Below are 8,554 nucleotides of genomic sequence, written 5' to 3'. Positions count from 1 at the left end.
CACTCCAGTCTGGGTGACAGAGTGAGACTCCAACTCAAAAAAAAAAAAGGAAAACTGGGTATGGGGAAACATGCGAGAGTGGCAGAGGGTGTGTCTTGTTCTGATGGATTTTCCTAGATCGTGGTCCTCCTGGAGGTCTGGCTGGTGTTATCTCAGCTGAAGTCAGGTTATAGATCAACCGTCTTGTGACTCCCCTCAAGCAGGAGGGTCCCACGGTCAGGCTGTTTTAGGTTAGCCCCTCAGATTTCTAAGCAAGTATAGGGTCAGATAAGTGTGCTTGGTACCAGGGAGTATCTGGTAGATAAAGGGAGTAAAGAAGTTTCTAGTCAAGTGAGGTGGCTCACGCCTGTAATCCCAGTACTTTGAGAAGCGGAGGCAAGAGGATTGCCTGAGCCCACGGGTTCGAGACTAGCCCGGGCAACATGGGTAGACCTCGTCTCTACAATAAATCAAAAAATTAGCCAGGCATGGTAGTGCATGCTTATAGTTCCAGCTACTTGGAAGATTGAGGCAGAAGGATCGCCTGAGTCCAGCGGGTCAAGGTTACAGTGGCCATGAGCATGCCACTGCACTCCAGCCTGGGCGAAACAGTGAGACGCCAACTCAAAAAAAAAAAAGAAGTTTCTAAAACATGTTTCAAGGCTTCAGATTAAGAAAGAAGAGGCTGGGTGCAGCGGCTAATTGTGGTAATCTCAGCACTTTGGGAGGTGGAGGCAAGAGGATTGCCTAAGTCCAGGGGTTTGAGAACAGCCTGGACAACTTGGCGAGACCTCGACTCTACAATAAATCAAAAAACTACCCTAGCGTGCTGGTGCACGCCTGTGGTTCCAGCTACTTGGAAGACTGAGGCGGAAGGATCACCTGAACCAGCAGGTTGAGGCTGCAGTGGCCATGAGTGTGCCACTGCACTCCAGCCTGGGCGACAGAGTAAGACTCCAACTCGAAGAAAAGAAAGAAGAAACAAAACCTTAAAATATATTTTAAGGCTGAGATACTTGGTCACAGAAGTGTGCAATGTTTGCAAAGTCTGCAGTGCTGCACGGCGATATCCTAGGCCTTCACATTCTCTCACCGCTCGCTCACTAACTCACCCAGAGAGCTTCCGGTCCTGCAAGCTCTGTTCATTGTGCTATACAGGTATACTATTTCTTATCTTTTTTTTTTGAGTAGGAGTCTCACTCTGTTGCCCAGACTAGAGTACAGTGGCCGCTCCCGACCACCACAGCCTCGACCTGCTGGGCTCAGGAGATCCTTCCGCTTCAGCCTTCCGAGTAGCCGGAATTACAGGCGTGCGCTACCACCCCCAGCTGATTTTTTGATTTATTGTAGAGATGAGGTCTCGCTGCCCAGGCGGGTCTCGAACCCGCGGGTTCAGGCAATCCACTCACCTCAGCCTCCCAAAGCACAGGATTACAGGCTGAGCCACTGAGCCTGGCTTCTATTTTTTATGTTTAGACCATATTTTTACTGTGCCTTTTTTCTATGTTTAGTGACACACATTCCATTAGAATTGTGTTACAGTAGCATGCTATACTGGTGTGTAGCCTACAATACCATAGTCTAGGTGTGTTGCAGGTTCTACCCTCTAGATTTGTGTACGGACACTGTGATGTTCCCACAACAATGAAATCACCTAACCACACGTGTCTTAGAATGTATCTCCTTTGTTACAGCCATGACTCACCCTGTCTACCTATCATCTATCTTTTATCTATATTTTATCTGTCTATCATCTTCTATCTTCATCTATCTATCTCCTGCCGGTACTGTTATCTCTGAAGAACACAAACTAAAACAGATTTTTTTTTTTTTGAGTTGGAGTCTCACTCTGTCGCCAGACTGGAGTGCAGTGGCCGCTCCCAGCCACCGCAGCCTTGACCTGCTGGGCTCCAGCTATCCTTCCACCTCAGCCTTCTGAGTAGCCGGAATTACGGGCGCGTGCTACCACGCCCAGCTAATTTTTTGATTTTATTGTAGAGATGAGGCCTTGCCTGGCCAGGTGGGTCTCGAACCCGCGGGCTCCGGCAGTCCACTCACCTCAGCCTCCCAAAGGCGCGGGATTACAGGCTGGGCCACCGAGCCCGGCTCAGATTTTTTTTTTTTAAGCTGGAGTCTCATTCTGTCAACTAGATTGGAGTGCAGTGACACAATCATGGCTCACCATAACCTCGATCTCCTGGGCTTAGGCGATCCTTCCGCCTCCGCCTCTGCCTCCTGAGTAGCAGGGACTACAGGTGTGTACCACCATGCCCAGCTAACTTTTTGATTTGTGTAGAGACAAGGTCTTGCTATGTTGCCCAGGCTAGTCTTGAATTCCTGGGCTCAAGCAATCCTCCCACCTTGACTTCCCAAAGTGCTGGGATTATGGGCATGAACCACCATACCCAGCCTTAAGACAGATTTTTGGTATTGACAGTGGTTCTGGAGGAACGAAAAAAACATTTTTTTTTTGAGTCGCAGTCTTACTCTGTTGTCCAGGGTGGAGTGCAGTGGCATGTTCACGGCCACCTCAGCCTTGACCTGCTGGGCTCTAGTGCTCCTTCCGCCTCAACCTTCCAAGTAGCTGGAACACAGGTGTGTGCTGCCATGCCAGGCTAATTTTTTTGGTTTATTGTAGAAATGAGGTCTCACCAGTTGTCCAGGCTGGTCTCCAACCCGTGGACTCAGGCAGTCCTCTCACCTTGGTCTCCCAAAGTGCCGAGATGATAGGTGTGAGCCACTGTGCCCAGCCGATTGCTCATACTTAATCGCAGAATCTCACCCTGTGGTTGGCTGATTACGACACAATTTGAAGTCCCAGCTTCACAGGGTATTTGCTGTTAAAATGAGGCCATTGCTTGGGGGAAGGATAGGATCCTGGTCTTTTGAATGGGGACATACGGGAAGACTCCGATGAAGCTGTGGGCTTTGAGCCCCTGAAATCTTTTGACCTAAGAGCAGGATTTACTGTAATGGTAGGCAAAGGAGAAATCATATAGGCATTCCGAGACTGAGGTTACTCTGAAGTTAACATGGCCAAGTAGCATCTATGATAACTCTTCTCTGCCAGTGAGAGAGGTCTCTGGTCCCCCGTGGAAGCCTCCCCTCTGAGAGGGTTGACTCTGCACTGTGTGAGGAGATTGTGATGGCCTCCGTGGAGGTGGCTGCCGGGCACGACTCTGCTGCCCCTCCCCGGGACCCACCCTCCCCTCTTTGCTTCCAGACCCAGAGCTAGACCCAAGTCCCAGAGGGCCTCTAAAAGGGAGATGTAAAGTATGACCCATGGCGGGGAGGGGTGCGCTCTATGCCACTAAATTAAGTGTAGCCTAAAGCTGCCTCCTTACATATTTTAAGTTCAGCTTAAAGGGTCCTCCATACACAGTGAACTGTAACCCAGCTGGACGGCTGGGTTGTAACAAGTTTCAGCCAATCACAGCAGCTGAGCTTGGCCAGGGCGGAGATATTTATTAGATTGTGCTAGGTGAGATAGGGAAATGGAGGGTCTAACTTTCAGGCCAGTCCTCTGATGTCAGCTTCTTTATAATTAACATAACTTTCCTTTCCTGTATCATCATGACTCCTCCATTTCCTGTCTATTTTACTAAAATGTGTTTAAATGTTTCTTCTGCTGGCATCTCTTCTTTCATTTGCCCCTGTAGATATATATATATATTTTTTGAGTTGGAGTCTCACTCTGTCGCCCAGACTGGAGTGCAGCAGCTGCTCCTGGCCACCACAGCCTCGACCTGCTGGGCTCCGGCGATCCTTCTGCCTCAGCCTTCCAAGTAGCTGGAATTACAGACGTGCGCCACCATGCCTGGCTAATTTTTGATTTATTGTAGAGATGAGGTCTCACCAAGTTGCCCAGGCAGGTCTCGAACCCGCGGGCTCAGGCAATCCACTCATCTCAGCCTCCCAAAGGCACGGGATTACAGGCTGAGTCACCGAGCCCGGCTATTTTTTTTTTTTTTTTTTTGAGTTGGAGTCTCACTCCATCACCCAGGCTGGAGTGCAGGGGCACGCTCACGGTCACCCCAGCATTGACCTCCTGGGCTCCAGCGATCCTTCTGCCTCAGCCTTCCAAGTGGCCGGAACGACAGACCCGCCCTACCATGCCCAGCTAATTTTTGATTTATTGTAGAGAAGTGGTCTCACCAAGTGGCCCAGCCTGGTCTCGAATCCGTGGGCTCAGGCAATCCACTCGCCTCAGCCTCCCAAAGTGCTGGGATTACAGACTGAACCACCAAGCCTAGTGCCCCTGTAGATTTATATCTTCTGCACTCCACCCTTCACTATTTTGGTGAGATCTTGAGTGCAAGAGGCAAAACAATCGGCCATTTTTATTAGCAGTCTCCTTTATTTTGAAAATACCTTTTTTAGCTGGGTGCAGTGGCTCACGTCTGTAATCTCAGTACTTTGGGAGGCGGAGGCAAGAGGATTGCCTGAGTCCAGGGGTTCGAGACCAGCCTGGGCCACATGGTGAGACTTTGTCTCTACAATAAATCATAAAATTAGCCAGGCGTGGTGGCACATGCCTGTGTTTCCAGCTACTTGGAAGGCTGAGGCAGAAGGATTGCTGGAGCCCAGCAAGTCGAAGCTGTGGTGGCCAGGAGCGTGCCGTTGCACTCCAGCCTGGGCGACAGAGTGAGACTCCGATTTAAAAAAATAAAATAAAATAGGAAAATATTTTTTATAAATGGTCTGCTTTAAGAAATGCTCTCAGATAGTTAGCTTTATAACTTTAAAGAACACACTTAAGGTTTTGTATTATTAGCCTGGGTTCTCCAGAGAGAGCCAACAGGAGAGACCATATGTGGAGATTTCAAGAAATTTGTGGAAAAATGGAATTAAAAGATAAAAATTAAAATGAAGCCGGGCTCGGTGGCTCAGCCTGTAATCCCGCGCCTTTGGGAGACTGAGGTGAGTGGATTCCTGAACCCGGGCGTTCAAGACCCACCTGGGCAACTTGGCGAGACCTCGTCTCTACAATAAATCAAAAAATTAGCCAGGTGTGGTAGCGCGCACCTGTCGTTCCAGCTACTTGGAAGGCTGAGGTGGAAGGATTGCCGGAGCCCAGTAGGTTGAGGCTGCGGTGGCCGGGAGTGGCCACTGCATTCCAGTCTGGGCGCAGAGTGAGACGCCAAGTCAAAAAAAAAAAAAAAAAAAAAATTATAAACTTTATTTCTCAATGTGAGCTCCATGAAGATCAAGACACTCTTGGAAACAAACATACTGAGTCCTTTCCTAAGGAACTGAGGGTCCTGAGAATTTAACCATGCCAATGCAGTCTTTTTTACATTATTAACTGAAGAAAAATAGGTGCCTTTTACACCTTTCTTTTTTTTGAGTCACAATCTCACTGTGTTGTCCAGGTCGGAGTGCAGTAGCACACTGCTCACGGCTACCGCAGACTCGACCTGCTGGGCTTAGATGATCCTTCCACCTCAGCCTTCCAAGAAGCTGGAACTACAGGCATGTGCCACCATGCCCAGCTAAATTTTTTTGATTTATTGTAGAGATGAGGTCTTGCCAAGTTGCCCAGGCTGGGCTTGAACCCGCGACCTCAGGCAATCCTCTCACCTTAGCCTCCCAAAGTGCTGCGATGACCGGCGTAGGCCACTACTCCTGGCCTGACACAGTTTTTTAAAGACTAGGAAGCAAAAAGAAGCCAGAGATGCTGAATCAGGACTACAAGGCGGAGGCATGATGACACCCATCAAAACTCTCCCAAACTGCCCTGGTTTGATGAGAGGAATGAGCAGTTCTCTGAAGTGAAGCTCTCTGAGATGTTTTTCTGATAAAGCATTGGCTAACTCTCTTAAAACACTCACATAATGAGCAGCTGTTATTTTTCTTTTACCCTCCAGAAAGTCATCAACAAAATGCTGTGAGCACCCCAAAAACCATTGCCGTGACCTATGCTCTTAAAACCAATTTGGTTTTGCTTTGGTGTTTCTTTTTTCTTTTAAATATTTTTATTTTTAGATTCAGGGTCTTGCTCTGTTGCCCAGGCTGGAGCACAGTGGTGCAATCATGACTCACTGAAACCTCAACCCCTGGGTTCAAACAATCCTCTCACCTTAGCCTGCTGGGTAGCTGGGTCTATAGGCGTATGCTACCACACCAGCTAATTTTTATTTTATTTTTTGTAGACATAGGGTCTTGCCATGCTGCCCAGGGTTGTATTGAACTCCTGGGCTCAAGTGATCCTTCTTCCTTGGTCTCCCAAAGTGCTGAACTTACCAGTGTGAGCCACTGCACCTGGCCTTGCTTTTTCTTCGGCTGGTCCACTTCCACCTGTTGGTAGCCACTGCTTTGATTGTGCCTCATCTTCAGGATTATACTGATGAAGGCATGTTTCATCTGCTGTTATAATTCTTCAAAGAAAGGCTTTGGATCTTTATCCCACTTGTTTAAAATTTCCATTGAATGCTCTTCTGTTGTCTATAGACAATAGTTTTGGCACCCACTGAGTGGAAAATTTACTCAACTTTAATTTTGTGTGCTGAATCAGTTGAGATGTTTATGGTGTTGGCTATGTTTTGTTATTAATACTGTTTGGTTATGTTTTGTTATTAATACTGTTCAATTAGGACATGGACAAAATGAATTTTTTTAAATTATGAAGATGTGGGGTACAATTCAGGGTTGGATATACAAACGTTGATTATGCAGGTACCCTTGTGGATGAGGTGTACCCTTCCCTCCCCTGGCAGTTTCCCTCAACTGCCAATCCCATCCCTCCTCCCCAGGTGTTTCCCACGACTGCCAATTCCTTTCTTATAGTATTAAAATAATTGTTCAAGGTCCTCTTATGAGCGAGAACATATGGTACTCTGTCCTTTGTTTCTGTGATAGATCACTGAGTATCATCAACTCCAAATCCATCCAAGATGCTGCAAAGTCCATACATTGGTCTTTCTTTATGGCTGTGTAATATTCTATTGTGTATATGTGCCACATTTAAAAAATCCAGTCCCACTTCGATGGGCTGTTTTTTTGGTTTTGCAAATTGATGTTGTGGTCTGCTGCTATGAGCTTCATTTTCAACATCATCTTGTCTCTCTCTCTGTCTTTTTTTTTTCCCATCAGAATCTCACTCTGTTGCCCAGGCTGGAGTGCAGTAGCACAATCACAACTCACCACAGCCTCAACCTCCTGGGCTCAGGTGATCCTTCTGCCTCAGTCTTCCCAGTGCTGGAATTAAAGGTGTGCGCCACCACACCTGGCTAATTTTCCTTTATTGTAGAGACAAAGTCTTGCCAAGTTGCCCAGACTTTTCTGAAACCCCTGAGCTCAGGCAATTCTCTCACCTCTGCCTCCCAAAGTGCTGGGATTACAGGAGTGAGCCACTGTGCTTGGCCTTTTTTATTGTTGTTGTTGAGTTGGGGGGCGGGCTTCACTCTGCCATCCAGACTGGAGTGCAGTAGCACAATCACAGCTCACTGCAGCCTCAATCTCCTGGGCTCAAGTGGTCCTCCTGCCTCAGCATCCCGAGTAGCTGGAGCTACAGGAGTGCGTCTCCGTGCTTGGTTAAGTTTTTGCTGTTTCTGTAGAGACAAGGTCTTGCTATGTTGCCCAGGCTGGTATTGAACTTTTAGGCCGAAGCCATCCTCCTGCTTCAGCCTCCCAGGTGTGAGCCACTGAACTTGGCCTGGAATCTGTTACCTTCTACGTGAGCAACAATTTCCCTGATTATAAAACTCCTGGGGTATATTTTTTCCCATTTATTCAGAGCTCTGTGGACATTTCTCCCTTGTCTTTTAGCTCTGAACGTAGCTGTGGGCAAGTTTGAGATCAGTCTGGTTTTAAGATTTTTTTTTTTTTTTTTTTTTTTGAGTTGGAGTCTCACTCTGTCGCCCAGACTGGAGTGCAGTGGCCGCTCCCAGCCACCGCAGCCTCGACCTGCCGGGCTCCGGCGATCCTTCAGCCTCAGCCTTCCAAGTAGCTGGAACTACAGGTGCGCGCTACCACGTCCGGCTAATTTTTTTGATTTATTGTAGAGATGAGGTCTCGCCAAGTTGCCCAGGCGGGTCTCGAACCCGTGGGCTCAGGCAATCCACTAACCTCAGCCTCCCAAAGGCGCAGGATTACAGGCTGAGCCACCAAGCCCGGCCAAGAATCTTTTTAGGTGTCATGTTTTTCTCTGCTTGGCTTCCCATAGCATTCTTTATATCACGCTTGCCATTTAACCAATCTCCAGGATTGGCTTCAGTGTTAATGGTGATGTGTCATTATTTTTCTATAACAGAGATTTAGAAGATCTAAAGATTTCACTCTTGACCGGGCTTGGTGGCTCAGCCTGTAATCCCAGCACTTTGGGAGGCCAAGGCGAGTGGATTGCCTGAGCCCGCAGGTTCGAGACCCACCCAGGCAACTTGGCCAGACCTCGTCTCTACAGTAAATGAAAAATTAGCTGGGCGCGGTAGCACACACCTGTAGTTTCAGCTACTTGGAAGGCTGAGGTGAAAGGATCTCTGGAGCCCAGCAGGTCGAGGCTGCGGTGGCTGGGAGCGGCTACTGCACTCCAGTCTGGGCGACCGAGTGAGACTCCGACTCAAAAAAAAAAAAATTC

Source organism: Carlito syrichta, unplaced genomic scaffold, assembly GCF_000164805.1.
Source record: "Carlito syrichta isolate Samal-C Ts95f unplaced genomic scaffold, Tarsius_syrichta-2.0.1 Scaffold153792, whole genome shotgun sequence".
Taxonomy (NCBI): Eukaryota; Metazoa; Chordata; class Mammalia; order Primates; family Tarsiidae; genus Carlito; species Carlito syrichta.
Note: the sequence above shows the minus strand (reverse complement) of the source record.